The 16,164-nt window shown below is 43.1% G+C and overlaps 1 protein-coding gene across 9 annotated transcripts in view; it reads right to left on the bottom strand.

Moving 5' to 3' along the window:
* The window catches only part of myo18ab (myosin XVIIIA b), a 174,224-nt gene that overhangs the window by 109,995 nt on the left and 48,065 nt on the right, over nt 1–16,164 (bottom strand). The gene's annotated exons all lie outside the window — the stretch shown is intronic.

Genomic DNA, 16,164 nt, shown 5'->3' with positions numbered 1-16,164 from the left:
GAAGATCGTCATTTGGATACTTAAACCATACTTCAAGCTTCAACTTCAAACACTTTTTTTTAAAGCAGTTCATCACATTGAGATTTAATTTGTCCCAACTAGATTATCGCAAGTCATTTTGTTTGGCATTCATGATATTAGTTTAACACAACACTCGTATTAGTTCCGAAGCTTTTCACGTTACACATGTATAAACTCACATCTATGCAAGATGCTTCAATAAATAAATAAATGTATAATCTCAAGCCCTAAATACTAACATCATACGTCAATCATAAAGCACTACTGAAATTTCAGAATTTTGTCGTATACATCAACTTTTTTTTAGGTTTTAATGCATATCTTTCCCGTGCTTTCTCCACCACAGTAGCATGCACGCACTTGTTAGTTAGCTGCACACAGTGTACCTCGCTTTCAGGCAATGCTGCCACTCGTGGCTCACTCAGCACTCCTACAGTCTCCGGGGAAGGTGGATGGAGCCTTGCAGCAGGAACGCTATCAGAAATATCCTCTTTCTTCTCCGGGGACTTCACCCGGATTTTGCGATCTTTACTTTTCCCTCTAGCCATTAGACTAGTCAACCCTGTCGAGATATCGTCTTTCTCCATTTTCTTTGTTGGAATTACTGTTTCTGCTTTGGGAGGAATAGGAACATTTTTCTCATCCTTCAGCCTCATTGCCTTGCCTCCATCAGTCCTCGATCCCGCCTTTGATACCGAGATGCTTTTACTTTCCACCTTTTTCTCTGCGGCTTGCTCCTTCTGCTTCATCGCTGCGCCTTTTTCCTTTTCACTTCTTCCTTCTCCTGGTACAACCTTTCGTATCACTTTCCTGACTATTCTAACCACCCTTTTCTTCGGTAATCTCTCCCCTTCTTGAGGCAACTCGCACTGATTTGCGGTGTTTGTGTTGTTCTTCAGCTCCTCTTGCGCATTGAATGCCCCTTCAGACAATCGCTTCGAACATTCACCTTCTCCGTTCAGCTCCGGCTGTGGCCCACAGATCTCTTCCATTCTGTCCTTCAGTGCATCATTATGTTCATCTCTTTCTGACTACAGTTATACAGCGTAAGAAAAGACGGCATGAATTAAAAGAGAAGACAAAAGCATGGCAGCAGCAAAAGAAAGCAGAAAAAAAAGGAAATGCAGTGTGGGAATGACAGTCAGAATACAGTATTTGTAAAGTCCCTGATTTACTTCCAACCATTTTTGTGAAATAGTCACATGAAAATAATTCAGGTTACCTATTTTGCTCAATAGCCACATTACACGTGACAGTATTTTCCTGTCAAGTAATTAATATAATCATGGATGTTTTCTTTAATTCAAATTATCCAATTATTTGGTGTATAATATAAAATGTGTAAAGCAGAAGCAAACATTGTAACCATATATTTTTAATCTGTACAAAGTAATGTGCAAAGTCAATACATCCAATTGTTTTTTAGCTCTGTGGCATACTGTATGTATTGTTAATATAAATCTAACAAAGTTGTGGACTCTACACTCTAAGATGACATTACATGTTAAAGCTTCAAAATATAGAAAATACAAGACAATTATAAATAAGCATTCAGTTCTTGTTTGGCTACAGAATGTATTGAAATTGCATAGAAATTAAGATATTGTTCTGGTCAGGCAAGCCGCTTTTAAGATGGAGAAATGTTCAAAATCCACTAAGAATCAGTGGATTCTTAGACTAGTTTCTCTTTCAATCATTTGTGAAAAATCAAATATTCCTGCAAATGTTTAAGCAAACATCGATCGTAAACTGGTTGGAAATGACATAGACAGAATGAAAATTAAATACCATCTGTTGCTGGGGTGAATATCGTTGAATAAATGGGCTTTATAGAGCAATTGATATTTCTAATCAAACTCTCACTCTGGACAAAGCTAATTGTCCGCAGAAAAGTGGATACACTTTTCATGCAATTGTGGTAATTTTCCAGAATTTATTGTATTGATAATTGTTATTAACAGCAGTAACTTTGGCTTTGAAGAAACATTTTGTTAAAAGATTTCTCATCTCCAAGCAACACTTAAATAAGGATATGAATGGTTTTATATTGTGCTCCACTGAGGCAAGGATTGATCGCTTTGCAATGAGTGCCAATGTGGATTATTTATTTTGTATTGTTTCAGAATTGTTTCCAACTGCATTGATCTTCTGCCTAAGATTCCAATGAACAACTAAATACCTCAACTGTAATCTTCTAATAATTCACCATTTATTTCTAATATACATTGATTCTGTGGTGATTTAGTGCAAATGACTTCAACTATTAGATATCATCTATCATTATTTATTCAAATACATTTTAGTTCAAGCGGCCATTTGGCTCTTCGAGCGGTGCTGGCTCGAAGGGCCAAATGGCCACCTCCTCCACCTATTTTCTGTTTCATAAGTTCATTAGTTCTAGGAGCAGAGTTAGGCCATTCTGCCCATCAGGTCTACTCCGCCATTCAATCACGGCTGATCTATCTTTCTCTCCCAACCCCATTCTCCTGCCTTCGCCCCATAACCCCTGACACCCGTACTAATCAAGAATCTGTCGATCTCCGCCTTAAAAAATACCCAATGACTTAGCCTCCGCAGCCGTCTGTGGCAATGAATTCCACAGATTCACCACCCTCTGACTAAAGAAATTCCTTCCCATCTCCTTTCTAGAGGTGTGTCCTTTTATTCTGAGCCTATGGCTAAACTATCCCACAATTCTAAGCATAGGATTTAAGCCTACCAAAATCTTCCATGCTAGCTCTTGTTTCTAACATGAATACTAAATCTAATTTTTTACCACATATCTGAGTGAACTTTTGCAGCACCTCCGTATCCCTTCCTGACATATCTACCCACATGATTTTGCTTTATGCTGCCAATTGTGCCATTGCTCTCTATTTTGTCTAATGTCATAAACTGTCTCAGCTTAAACAATTCCAAAATAACATTTATTTAATTACTGTGATCTAGATGATTAGCAGGGAATCTTTGAAACCCTTCCAGGTCCAAAGAAAACCTCACATCCACCACACCACATGATGTGGTCAGTATCAGTTGGCATTCTCCACTAATCGGACTAAGCAAAACATAAGTGCCCTGGTATATTTATTAAAAAGCATGAACATAAAGACAAGATTAAAACTATATTCACCAAATTCTTTTATATGCTAAATGAGAAATGTTTTCACAACAAGTTTGTCATTCATTTGTCATCCATGTTTTCTACAACGTGTATGTCAGGTACACAGGAAAATGTATGTGTAGATTAGTGTCCTGATGAATTTTAAATCAATTCAGCTCTAAAATATCCGTTGTTATGTTTGCGGATCACCCATTATGCTCCGAGACTTACAGATGATTCAAGGTTTGCTTCTTGGTCTTGATCTGGATTTTCTGACCCGAGTGTAGATCCAGATTTTTTCTTTGAAACAGGAATTTCCTCCTTAACCTATTTGTTTACAGGATGAGGATGCAACATCACAATCCAAAGCTTGAGTAACATACTCAACAATTATGATTCGAGAAAAATCTACAAAAAGCTGCAATATTAAAACCTATTAAACATTATTAAAACTCTATGAAAACTTCAGCTATGTTCCAGAAGTTTGACAATAAAACTGTCAATTTATTGCACTAAAAAAAAAAAAATTCTATATCCAATTGCTAAATTTGGGGCGAATACTTTTAAATAACTGCAACACAGCAAACACTGAACATAAATTCGCTTGTGAACCTAGCCTGATTTGACACATACAATTTGGGCACGGTTGCACAGCGGTAGAGTTGCTGCATTACAGCGCTTACAGCGGCAGAGACCCGGGTTCAATCCTGGCTACAGGTGCTGTCTGTAATGAGTTTGTGCATTCTCCCCGTGACCTGCGTGGGTTTTCTCCAAGAACTTCGATTTTCTTTTTTAGATTTAGAGATACAGCGCGGAAACAGGCCCTTCGGCCCACCGGGTCCGCACCGCCCAGCGATCCCCGCACATTAACACTATCCTACACCCACTAGGGACAATTTTTACATTTGCCCAGCCAATTAACCTACATACCTGTACGTCTTTGGAGTGTGGGAGGAAACCGAAGATCTTGGAGAAAACCCACGCAGGTCACGGGGAGAACGTACAAACTCCGTACAGACGGCGCCCGTAGTCAGGATCGAACCTGAGTCTCCAGGCGCTGCATTCGCTGTAAGGCAGCAACTCTACCGCTGCGCCACCGTGCCGCTCACACTCTAAAGACATCTAGGTTTGTAGGCTAATTGGTTTGGTATCAATGTAAAAATTATCACTAGTGAAGGATTGTGTTGATGTGCGGGGATCTCTGGTCAGTGCGGACTCGGTGGGCCGAAGGGCCTGCATCCGTACAGTCTCTCTAAACCAAAACTAAATTCCCCATGAGCAGTTTCTGAGATTTCACGTGTATCTTTTTATTCATACTCAGAGTCTACAAAATAATGCCAATAATTTTCAAAAGAAGTGAAATTCTCTGCCGGAGTGTCACAGGTACAGAGAAAATTCCCTGGCAGAATTGGCAGAAATAATCAATTATTTCATAGTCTGTACCAACAATAATAAATCCCTGAAAATCTTCCAATTTCCTACTGACCTCCAGCAATGATGCTAATACTTCAGCTGCAAATAATTAAGGCCACAAGGATATATATTCATGTAGACACAAGGAACCGTAGATGCTGGTTTACAAAAAAAAGATACAAAGTGCTGGAGTAACTCAGCAAGTCAGGCAGCATCTAACGAGAACATTTAGTTTGGGCACTTCTTCAGACTGATTGAGGTAGGGAGGGAGAAAGTTGGAAGAGAGGTGGGGGCGGGACAGAGCCTGTCAAGTGAGAACTGGATACAGGTGAGGGGGAGGTTTTGATTGCCAAGTGGTTGGAAAAAAGCTAGAGATGAAAAGAGAACAAGTGTGAGATACGGACAGAAGAGGAATGAAATGTGAAGCCAGAGGAAGGAATGTAGGTGGAAGAGGTTGGGGGCAGATGGGGGGGGGGCGGAGGGGGGGGTGGAAGGCGGAAGGGGGGTGGAAGGCGGAGAGGGGGGGTGGAAGGCGGAGGGTGGAAGGGGGAGGGGGAGGGAGGCGGGGGGAGGTGGGAGGGGGAGGGAGGTGGGAGGGGGAGGGAGGTGGGAGAGGGAGGGAGGGGGAGGGAGGGGGAGGTGGAGGGAGGTGTTTGTAGATTAGTTACCAAAAATTGGAGAATTCAATGTTCATTGGGTTGTAAACTCCCCATATGAGGAATATGAGGTGCTGTTCCTCCAGTTTACATGTGTCCTCACTCTGGCAATGGAGGAGGCCCAGGACAGTGAAGGTCAGTGTGGGAATGGGAGAGGGAGTTAAAATGGTTAGCAACCGGGAGATCCAACAGGCCTTGGCACACGGAACATAAATGTTCGAAGAAACGGTTAAGTAGTCGACACTCGGTCTCGCTGATGTAGAGACCACATCTGCAGCACCGATTGTAGTAGATATTCGTATACATGTAAGAATATATATTTGTATACATTATTACAAAAGTGAATAGGCATATGAAATGGTTCAACATTGTTTTGGTTTTACTTGAGGTATTGTGGCAGCTGTATAATAAAGCACCCAAATCTGAAAGAGGACTTTTTGCAATCATCTGAATACTTTGCCATCTGAATACATTGAATGAAAAGATTTTTAAGAAAAAAATCGGCGCCACTACAAATTTCTTTTTACTGTTACAAACAATGTAAATCAATTTATGGAGAAAAATAATCTTTGATAAATTCTAGGAGCAGAAATGAGGCCATTTGGCCCATCGAGTCCCCTCATGGCTGATCTACCTTTCCCTCTCAGCCCCATTCTCCTGCCTTCTCCCCATCGCCCCTGACACTCCCTGAATACTTTAAAATAACTGCAGTACAGCAAAATCTGAGCGTAAATTCTATTGTGAACCTAGCCTGACTTGACACATACAATTTGAATGAATCGGAGGTTAAAAATGCACTTTCCTTTTGCTCCCAGAAAGCAAACCGTGATGAGAAGGCCATGCCGCGGTCATAAAGTGCAAAGTGGAATTATAAAAAGAAGTCTGTTAGAAAATAGAGGTTTGCCTGCAGCCAAATGTCTTCCTAGTGATTGAACTGGCGGCACAGGTGATGGACACTGTAAGTACAGAAAAAAGTGGAAAGCACAAAATTACAGCGGAAATCAATGAGAGAAAACCAAACAGTTATTTCACCTGCTAGCAAAGCTGATCGCAAAGTAGTTCAAACATATAGAGCTGCTGAATGAGTTCAGCACAGTAAGGAAGACAACAACACAAGACCAAAGTGTTTGACTGGCTTTTGCTGTTTCAATGCACAGGTATCTTCCAATTAAGAACACATTTTAACGGTTCGAGTAACCAAAATAAAGGAGGACTTCAATAATAAGTACACAATCCGCCAACCCCCCCAAAAAAATTGTGACACACAAAATCAATAAAATTCAGGGATGGTGATGCTGAGGCAGGATAAAGATGGGGAAAACTTGAATCAGAATCATTTCAGGTGCACATTGCTTCGGGCTTTTCAAATACAGTCCGTCCCCAGTTAACAAACTGGTTTCATTTTTACTGATGTTTATAAATCGGATAATACACAAAGATCATTCAAGATGGTAACCATAGCGCCACAGCATTGTAATGAATGGCATCAAAAGCACGTAAGGCTGATAAGAAAGGACAAGTGCTGAAAGTGGAGATATAATCAGTTCTGCCGTGCCTAGATACAAACCACTGGAAGGGCGTCAAGCTTTTAAATTAAATTTAATCATTTAATGGGAATTCTGATTCATAAGAGTGTCTACAAATCGGATATTTGTAACCCGAGAACTGCCTTGCCTTATAGACCTTATTGAACTGAAACAATATTGTAAAAACATATATTTAACACAAAGAGGACGCAGACCCTCAATGACACAGGTCATGTTTGAATGATTGGATATTACAGTAGATAAATTAAATGTAGCACTTTTAGTCTCTTTAAAACTTGTGTGACACTTCTTGCCCTCTCATATACTCTCAGCGACTTAAGGTCATAAGTGATAGGAGCAGAATTAGGCCACCCGGCCCATCGAATCTACACCGCCATTCAATCATGGCTGATCTATCTCTCCCTCCGAACCCCATTCTCCTGCCTTCTCCCCATAACCCCTGACATCTCTCCACATCAAGAATCTATCTTTCTCTGCCTTAAAAGTATCCATTGACTTGACCTCCACAGCCTTCTGTGGCAATGAATTCCAGATTCATCACCCTCTGACTAAAGAAATTCCTCCTCATCTCCTCCCCAAAGGAACGTCCTTTAATTCTGAGGCTATGACCTCTAGTCCCAGACTCTCCCACTTGAGGGAGTGCAGCAAAGTTCAACTATGGTAGAAAAAGGCAGAACTTTATTCAAACAGTGAGAGATTGGGGAATGTTGATGTACAAAGGGATCTGAGAATACTTGTACATCACTAATGGAAAGCATAGGCGCAAATAGATCCAGCAGTTAAGAAAGTCAATGGTAACTTTGCCTTTATTGCAAGAAGTTTTTCGAATCAGGAACATTGAAGTTATGTATAATTATAAAGATTCCTCCATATCAGGACCACCAAAAGCTACGGTACTATCTGATTCATCTCCACCCCATTGTGGACATTAGGACTGATGCACTACAATGCCATGAACAACGCTTTCTTCCTAGCACCACCTCACACAAAAGCTTTCCATCGGAACATTCTGCATTTCATCCTGTGGCCAGTTCCTCTCAGAGAACTGAATATTGGGAATCTTGTTCAAAAAATTAAAATGGATGCAGAAGAGTAGACCCCTGGTAGGAATTCAACGAAATAATTCTTTTAAAATAGCTTATTGATTTGCATGGCGTGAGAACAATAATGTTTATTGCCTTATGCAATGGGTTAGCATGTGATGGGCGTTTGACAGCACTGGGCCTGTACTCACTGGAGTTTAGAAGGACGAGGGGGGACCTCATTGAAACTTACAGAACAATGAAAGGCATAGAGTGGATATGGAGAGGATGTTTCCACTGATGGGAGAGTCTAGGACCAGAGGTCATAGCCTCAGAGTTAAAGGGAGCTCTTTCAGAAAGGAGGTGGTCAGAAGGTAGTTAATCTGTGGAACTCATTGCCACAGAGGACTGTGGAGACCATCAGTGGATATTGTTAAGGCAGAGATAGACAAATTCTTGATTAGAATGGGTGTCAAGAGTTATGGGGAGAAGGCAGAAAATGGGATTAGGAGGCAGAGATCAGCTATGATTGAATGGCAGAGTAGACTCGATGAGCCGAAAGGCCTAATTCTACTCCTAGAATTTGTGAAGTTGTGAACTTACCTTAACGGCAGAAACACCAAATAAAAAAATTGCAAATAGGTTACACCCAAAACTTGACAGAATCTGATGATTATTTTTTCACTTCATGCTCATTCAAGATCCCACTTGGAGCACGAACTTCCACATTTCTTCATGATTGAAAATGACCATTTTGCCCGTCAAACACTTTGGGATCTATTGTGGCAGAGCCTTACGATAAAAGTGTTGGTTGGTTAGCTTTCTATTTCAGAAAATGTTAGAAAACCAATATCTAAACATCCACTGCAAATAGATTGTAGGTGACAGCAAACAAACAACTTGGTACCTGCGCGAGAATCCAGTGGTAACTCCGATTATCCAAGAGTCTGGGATTCTGTTGGTGCCAAACTGGCAGATCTTCCAGTTCTTTCTATTAGTATGTCAACACTCTTGGAATTCACTTGTGTGATCTTAAAATGTCCAACAGACATGGTAGTTGAAAAGGAGTGGGGTACCTGGTCCCCAGTACGCTAGGGACAGGGTACAAACTGGGTCCCCAGCATGTTAGAGACAGGGCGGGAACTTGGTGTCAGCGTGTCACAGACAGATCAGGAACCAGATCCCCAGCGTGTCAGGGACAGGGCGGTAATGTGGTCCCCAGCATGTTAGAAGCCGGGTGGGAACTGGGTCCCCAGACAGGTTCCCAGCTTGTTAGCAGAGCCCCAGCACACTAGGGACAGAGCATGAGCTGGATCCCAGCGTGCCAGAGGCTGGTTGGGAACTGGTTACTTGCACATTAGAGGCAGATCAGGAACTAGTTCCCAGCATGTTAGAGCGCAGCAGGGACTAGGATCCAGCATGTTAGAGCGCAGCAGGAACTAGGATCCAGCATGTTAGAGCGCAGCAGGAACTAGGATCCAGCATGTTAGAGACACGGCAGGAACTAGGATCCAGCATGTTAGAGCGCAGCAGGAACTAGGATCCAGCATGTTAGAGGGCAGCAGGAACTAGGATCCAGCATGTTAGAGAAGCAGCAGGAACTAGGATCCAGCATGTTAGAGTGCAGCAGGAACTAGGATTCAGCATATTTGAGGCAGGTCGGAAACAGGTTACCAGCACATTAGAGAAAGATCAGTAACCAGGTCTCCAGCGTATTAGAGACAGGGCGGTAATTTGGTCCCAGCATGTTAGAAGCCAGGCAGGAACTGGGTCGCCAGCTTGTTAGAGGCAGGTCAGAAACCAGGTTCCCCGGTGTATTAGAGGCACATCAGGATCCGGGTCCCAGCATGTATGGGGTAGGTCCAGAACGGGTTACCAGAGGTTTAGAGGGAGATCAGGAACTAGTTCCCAGAATATTAGAGGTTGGAACCAGATCCTGGCATATTCGAGTTAGGCAGGAACGGGTCCCCAGCTTATTAGAGATAGGTCGGAAACCAAAACACAGCACGTTTGCGACAGGGCGGGTAGCGGGTGCCAGTATGTTAGAGGTAGGTCTGGAACCAGGACCCAGCATGTTAGAGGCAACGCTGAATCCAGTCTCCAGCACATTAGAAGTAGGTCAGGAACTGAGTCCAGCATGGTAGAGATAGGTCGGGAACTGGTCTCCAGCAGTTTAGAGGCAGACCAGGAACTAGCTCCCAGAATATTAGAGGCAGTGCAGGAACCAGGACTCCCAGCGTGGTAGAGGCTGGTTGGCAACAGGTCGCCAGCACTTTACAGGCAGATCAGGAACTAGTTCACATCATGTTAGAGACGTGGCAGGAACTAGAGCCCTGGTGCACTGGTACCAGGACCGGAGTGATTTGAAATGCAAGCATAGATTGTGTCAGATGCCGAACCATCATCATCTTTGAATAATTGCATAGTGGATTAGACGAATTTTACTGTAATATCAAAACAAGTCATGACTGTTACGTGGCATGATATTTCAAATTAATGAACAGCAGAGAGACGAGGTTCTTTGCTTTCCATTTTGTCCAAGGTGCGGTTAAAAGTGTATGCTGATCTCATCAAAAGTGAGTACAAATCAATGAAGAAAAGTAATGCTTCAGTAAACCAAAGGCGATTATTGGAAAATATAAACAAATTACACAAAACTCACTTCAATTTCTATTGATACCCTGCCGCATGTTCGTAACCTGTGTACTATCTGAAGAAGGGTCTCGACCCGAAACGTCACCCATTCCTTCTCTCCCGAGATGCTGCCTGACCTGCTGAGTTACTCCAGCATTTTGTGAATAAATACCTTCGATTTGTACCAGCATCTGCAGTTATCTTCTTATACTACTATCTGCAATGCTCTTTCATTCAAGAGCTATGCTCTTTCATTCTATAAATGCAATACATGTCAAACCATGATAGTTTTAGTTTAGAGATGCAGCGCGGAAACAGGCCCTTCACCCCACTAAGTCCACACCGACCAGCGATCTCTGCTCATTAACACTATCCTACACACACTAGGGACAATTTTACATTTATAGCAAGCCAATTAACCTACAAACCTGCACGTCTTTGGAGTGTGGGAGAAAACCGAAGATCTCGGGGAAAACCCACACGGTCAATACCCCCTCACTCCGCTATCCTTAAGAGCTCTATCCAGCTCTCTCTTGAAAGCATCCAACGAACTGGCCTCCACTGCCTTCTGAGGCAGAGAATTCCACACCTTCACCACCCTCTGACTGAAAAAGTTCTTCCTCATCTCCGTTCTAAATGGCCTACCCCTTATTCTCAAACTGTGGCCCCTTGTTCTGGACTCCCCCAACATTGGGAACATGTTATCTGCCTCTAATGTGTCCAATCCCCTAATTATCTTATATGTTTCAATAAGATCCCCCCTCATCCTTCTAAATTCCAGTGTATACAAGCCCAATCGCTCCAGCCTTTCAACATACGACAGTCCCGCCATTCCGGGAATTAATCTAGTGAACCTACGCTGCACGCCCTCCATAGCAAGAATATCCTTCCTCAAATTTGGAGACCAAAACTGCACACAGTACTCCAGGTGCGGTCTCACCAGGGCCCGGTACAACTGTAGAAGGACCTCTTTGCTCCTATACTCAACTCCTCTTGTTACGAAGGCCAACATTCCATTGGCTTTCTTCACTGCCTGCTGAACCTGCATGCTTCCTTTCATTGACTGATGCACTAGGACACCCAGATCTCGTTGAACTCCCCCTCCTCCTAACTTGACACCATTCAGATAATAATCTGCCTTTCTATTCTTACTTCCAAAGTGAATAACCTCACACTTATCTACATTAAACTGCATCTGCCATGTATCCGCCCACTCACACAACCTGTCCAGGTCACCCTGCAGCCTTATTGCATCTTCCTCACAATTCACACTACCCCCCAACTTAGTATCATCTGCAAATTTGCTAATGGTACTTTTAATCCCTTCGTCTAAGTCATTAATGTATATCGTAAATAGCTGGGGTCCCAGCACCGAACCTTGCGGTACCCCACTGGTCACTGCCTGCCATTCCGAAAGGGACCCATTTATCCCCACTCTTTGCTTTCTGTCTGTTAACCAATTTTCTATCCATGTCAGTACCCTACCCCCAATACCATGTGCCCTAATTTTGCCCACTAATCTCCTATGTGGGACCTTGTCGAAGGCTTTCTGAAAGTCGAGGTACACCACATCCACTGACTCTCCCTTGTCAATTTTCCTAGTTACATCCTCAAAAAATTCCAGTAGATTTGTCAAGCATGATTTCCCCTTCGTAAATCCATGCTGACTCGGAACGATCCCGTTACTGCTATCCAAATGCTCAGCAATTTCGTCTTTTATAATTGACTCCAGCATTTTCCCCACCACTGATGTCAGACTAACTGGTCTATAATTACCCGTTTTCTCTCTCCCTCCTTTCTTAAAAAGTGGGATAACATTTGCTATTCTCCAATCCACAGGAACTGATCCTGAATCTATAGAACATTGAAAAATGATCTCCAATGCTTCCACTATTTCTAGAGCCACCTCCTTAAGTACTCTGGGATGCAGACCATCAGGCCCTGGGGATTTATCAGCCTTCAGTCCCATCAGTCTACCCAAAACCATTTCCTGCCTAATGTGGATTTCCTTCAGTTCCTCCATCACCCTAGGTTCTCCAGCCCCTAGAACATTTGGGAGATTGTGTGTATCTTCCTCAGTGAAGACAGATCCAAAGTAACGGTTTAACTCGTCTGCCATTTCTTTGTTCATTAACACTATCCTACACACACTAGGGACAATTTTACATTTATAGCAAGCCAATTAACCTACAAACCTGCACGTCTTTGGAGTGTGGGAGAAAACCGAAGATCTCGGGGAAAACCCACACGGTCACAGGGAGACAGCACCCGTAGTCGGGATCGAACCCAGATCTCTGGGGCTGTACGGCAGTAACTTTACCGCTGCGCCACCGTAATATTGGTTGAGAGAATGTTAATCAGATATCCTTTGTGCAGCAGCAGGATAATGACTCTGAGATCCAAACTATAGATGTATACATATGGAGTATTAAACTTATTTTTGAGCATATTTTTCCCACAAAATACCTGGCCACGAGGACAAATTAGCAATGATGGTTGTGAAGTGGAGAGGGGCAACTTGATCTGGGTCATATTGCATTTTATATTTATGAAATGTATTGGATTGACAGCAAAAAAATCTGATAAGAAAGCGGATATAATTTATTCAATTCAAACAACCCATTTACTCAACTTGTAGGAAGGAACTGCAGATGCTGGTTTGTACTGAAGATAGACACAGAGTGCTGGAGTAACTCAGCGGGACAGGCAGCATCTCTGGGGGAAAAGGATGGGTGACATTTCAGGTTGGAGCCCTTCTTTAGTCTACCCTTCCTTTGTCTCCAGAGATGTTGCCTGACCCGCTAAGTGACTGCAGTACTTTGTGTCTTGCGGCACGGTGGCACAGCGGTAGAGTTGCTGCCTTACAGCGAATGCAGCGCCGGAGGCTCAGGTTCGATCCTGACTACGGGCGCCGTCTGTACGGAGTTTGTACGTTCTCCCCGTGACCTGCGTGGGTTTTCTCCGAGATCATCGATTTCCTCCCACACTCCAAAGACGTACTGGTATGTAGGTTAATTGGCTGAGCAAATGTAAAAATTGTCCCTAGTGGGTGTAGGATAGTGTTAATGTGCGTGGATCGCTGAGCGGCACAGACCCGGTGGGCCGAAGGGCCTGTTTCTGCGCTGTATCTCTAAATCTAAATCTATCTTCCATTTACTCCACCTTTTATTAAAAAACTAAATTTTCACTGTGGTATGTTGTGTCAATCAAATTGTATACAAAAAGAAATCTCGATCCACGAGGAGACAACGATGATATTTGATTCCATACACCACTGAATTCCCACTTAAAGTCTGTGTAGGAAATAACTGCAGATGCTAGTTTTAATCAAAGAGAAACACAAAATGCTGGAGTAACTCAGAAGGACAGGCAGCATCTCTGGAGTGAAGGAATGGGTGACGTTTCGGGTTGAGACCCTTCTTCAGTCTGAAGACTTTTACAGTTAACAGAGGTTTTCGAGAAAAAGTCAATTCATTCATCACTGAATTGGTCTGTCTGTGGTTTATTGTCAGGTTTGGTTCATTTGTAGCAAGAGATGTTAAATCTGTACGGGGGTGATCGCTAGTTGGTGCTGACTCGGTTGGCCAACGGGTCTGTTTTAGTCTGAAGGGTCTCGACCCACAACGTCACCCGTTCCTTCTCTCCAGAGATGCTGCCTGTCCCGCTGAGTTACTCCAGCATTTTGTGTCTATCTTCGATTTAAACCAGCATCTGCAGTTCCTTCCTACACAAGGAAAATCCCAAGGTGGAGTCTGACAGCAGCATGGTGCAGATACACATGCTGCAAAGTCAGACAAACATGATTTGCCCCAGTCATGAAAAATGTAATAAAAAGACAATCAAGGAATTCATTGCCACAGAACGCTGTGGAGGCTAAGTCAATGAATCTGTGGAATTCTTGGCCAAGTCAGTGGATATTTTTAAGGCAGAGATAGATAGATTCTTGATTAGTACGGGTGTCAGGGGTTATGGGGAGAAGGCAGGAGAATGGGGTTGAGAGGGAGAGTTTGGTCAGCCGTGATTGAATGGTGGAGTAGACTTGATGGGCCGAATCGCCTAATTCTGCTCCTATCACTTACATAGTAGATAAATCTGTCTCCTTCATAAGAACATGCCACTCAATATATGAAAATCAAGTATTCACAAATAGGCACTAAATTAAGACTGTAAATCCACCTCCCTTCACTTTGCAACACAAACTATGAGCAGTTCTGATACATTATTTTTTTTTTTCCTCATAATACAATATGAATTTATTTTTAAAGCATTTTGCATTTTGGGAAACACTTACAGAGCAATGGGCATTGCCTATTCCTGGTTTCCCAAGGGAAGGATTGGGTTTGTACAGCAACTTGATTAGATAAATGTAGCAAACTCCTCCCTCACAGTGCTGATTGCACGGAACCATCCAGAACCTCTCGTGGTCATTTTTCTGATGTAACACGAGATTCTATTTTAATGTGTTTATTTATTTAATGTGTATATTCTTATGTCATGTGAATAGTTGTACTCAGAGTGCATTGTCAGTACCATAACCTTCCTTATTCTCTTCACATTAGGGGCGGCAAGGTTGTGCAGTGGTAGAGTTGCTGCCTCACAGCAACAGAGACCCGGGTTCCATCCTGACTACAGGTGCAGTCTGGGCAGAATTTGGACGTTCTCCTTGTAACTACATGGGTTTTCTCCAGGATCTCCGATCTCCTCCCACGCTCCAAAGACGTACAGAATTGTAGGTTAATTAGCTTGGTATAATTGTAAATTGTCCCTAGGTAGACACAAAATGCTAGAGTAACTCAGCGGGTCAGGCAGCATCTCGGGAGAGAAGGAATGGGTGATGTTTCGGGTCGAGACCCTTCTTCAGACTAATGTCAGGGGAGTGGGCAGGACAAAGATAGAAAGTAGTCGGAGACAGGAAGACTGGTGGGAGAACTGGAAAGGGGGAGGGGAAAGAGAGGGAAAGCAGGGACTATCTGAAGTTAGAGAAGTCAATGTTCTCTGGGGTGTAAGCTGCCCAGTTTAAACCACCGCTGGGGTGTAAAATTTCCCAAGCAAAATATGTACGTTGTCCCTAGTGTGTGAAGGATCGTATTCATGTGTGGGGATCTCTGGTGGGTGCAGATTCGGTGGGCCGAAGAGCCTGTTTACATGCTGTATCTACATACTAAACTAAACAAAAACAACAATCCAAACCTCCAACTCATGTGTGACCAAATGAAAAAAGCTTTCAAAGATACAACAGGGAAGGCATTAGGTCAGTGTAACAGCGCTACCTAGGCCATGTCCATATTTGCCCTTTCAATGGAGAGAAGGGATGGGTGACGTTTCGGATCGAGACCTTTCTTCGGACTGATGTCAGGGGAGAGGGAGACACATAGATAAGGAAGCGTCAGGTGTGAAAATAGGACAAAGGGAATGGAGACCAAGAAAAAATGTAGAATAGATCCGTGTTAGCTGGGAGAGGTTAACAACAAAGCAAACATAGATAAAATGGCATCGGAGACAGTCAGACTGGTTCGGAGAACTGTGAAGAGGGAGGGATGGAGAGAGAGGGAGAAACAAGGTCACTTGAAGTTAGAGAAGTTTATGTTCATACCACTGGGGGTGTAATCTGCCCACTGGGGGTGTAAGCAGCATCTGCAGTTCCTTCCTACAGATTTGTGCTTTCAGTGTTTGGTGAGGGGTTCCAGCATTCTGAAAGTTAAACCTTACATTCCTAACAGCAATTCAAAGATGGAGGAGGAAGGTTGGGAGGGGGGGAGGGGGGAGGGGGA

This window comes from Rhinoraja longicauda, chromosome 26 (genome assembly GCF_053455715.1).
Source record: "Rhinoraja longicauda isolate Sanriku21f chromosome 26, sRhiLon1.1, whole genome shotgun sequence".
Classification (NCBI taxonomy): domain Eukaryota; kingdom Metazoa; phylum Chordata; class Chondrichthyes; order Rajiformes; family Arhynchobatidae; genus Rhinoraja; species Rhinoraja longicauda.
Note: the sequence above shows the minus strand (reverse complement) of the source record. Positions and strands in the feature narration are given on the sequence as shown.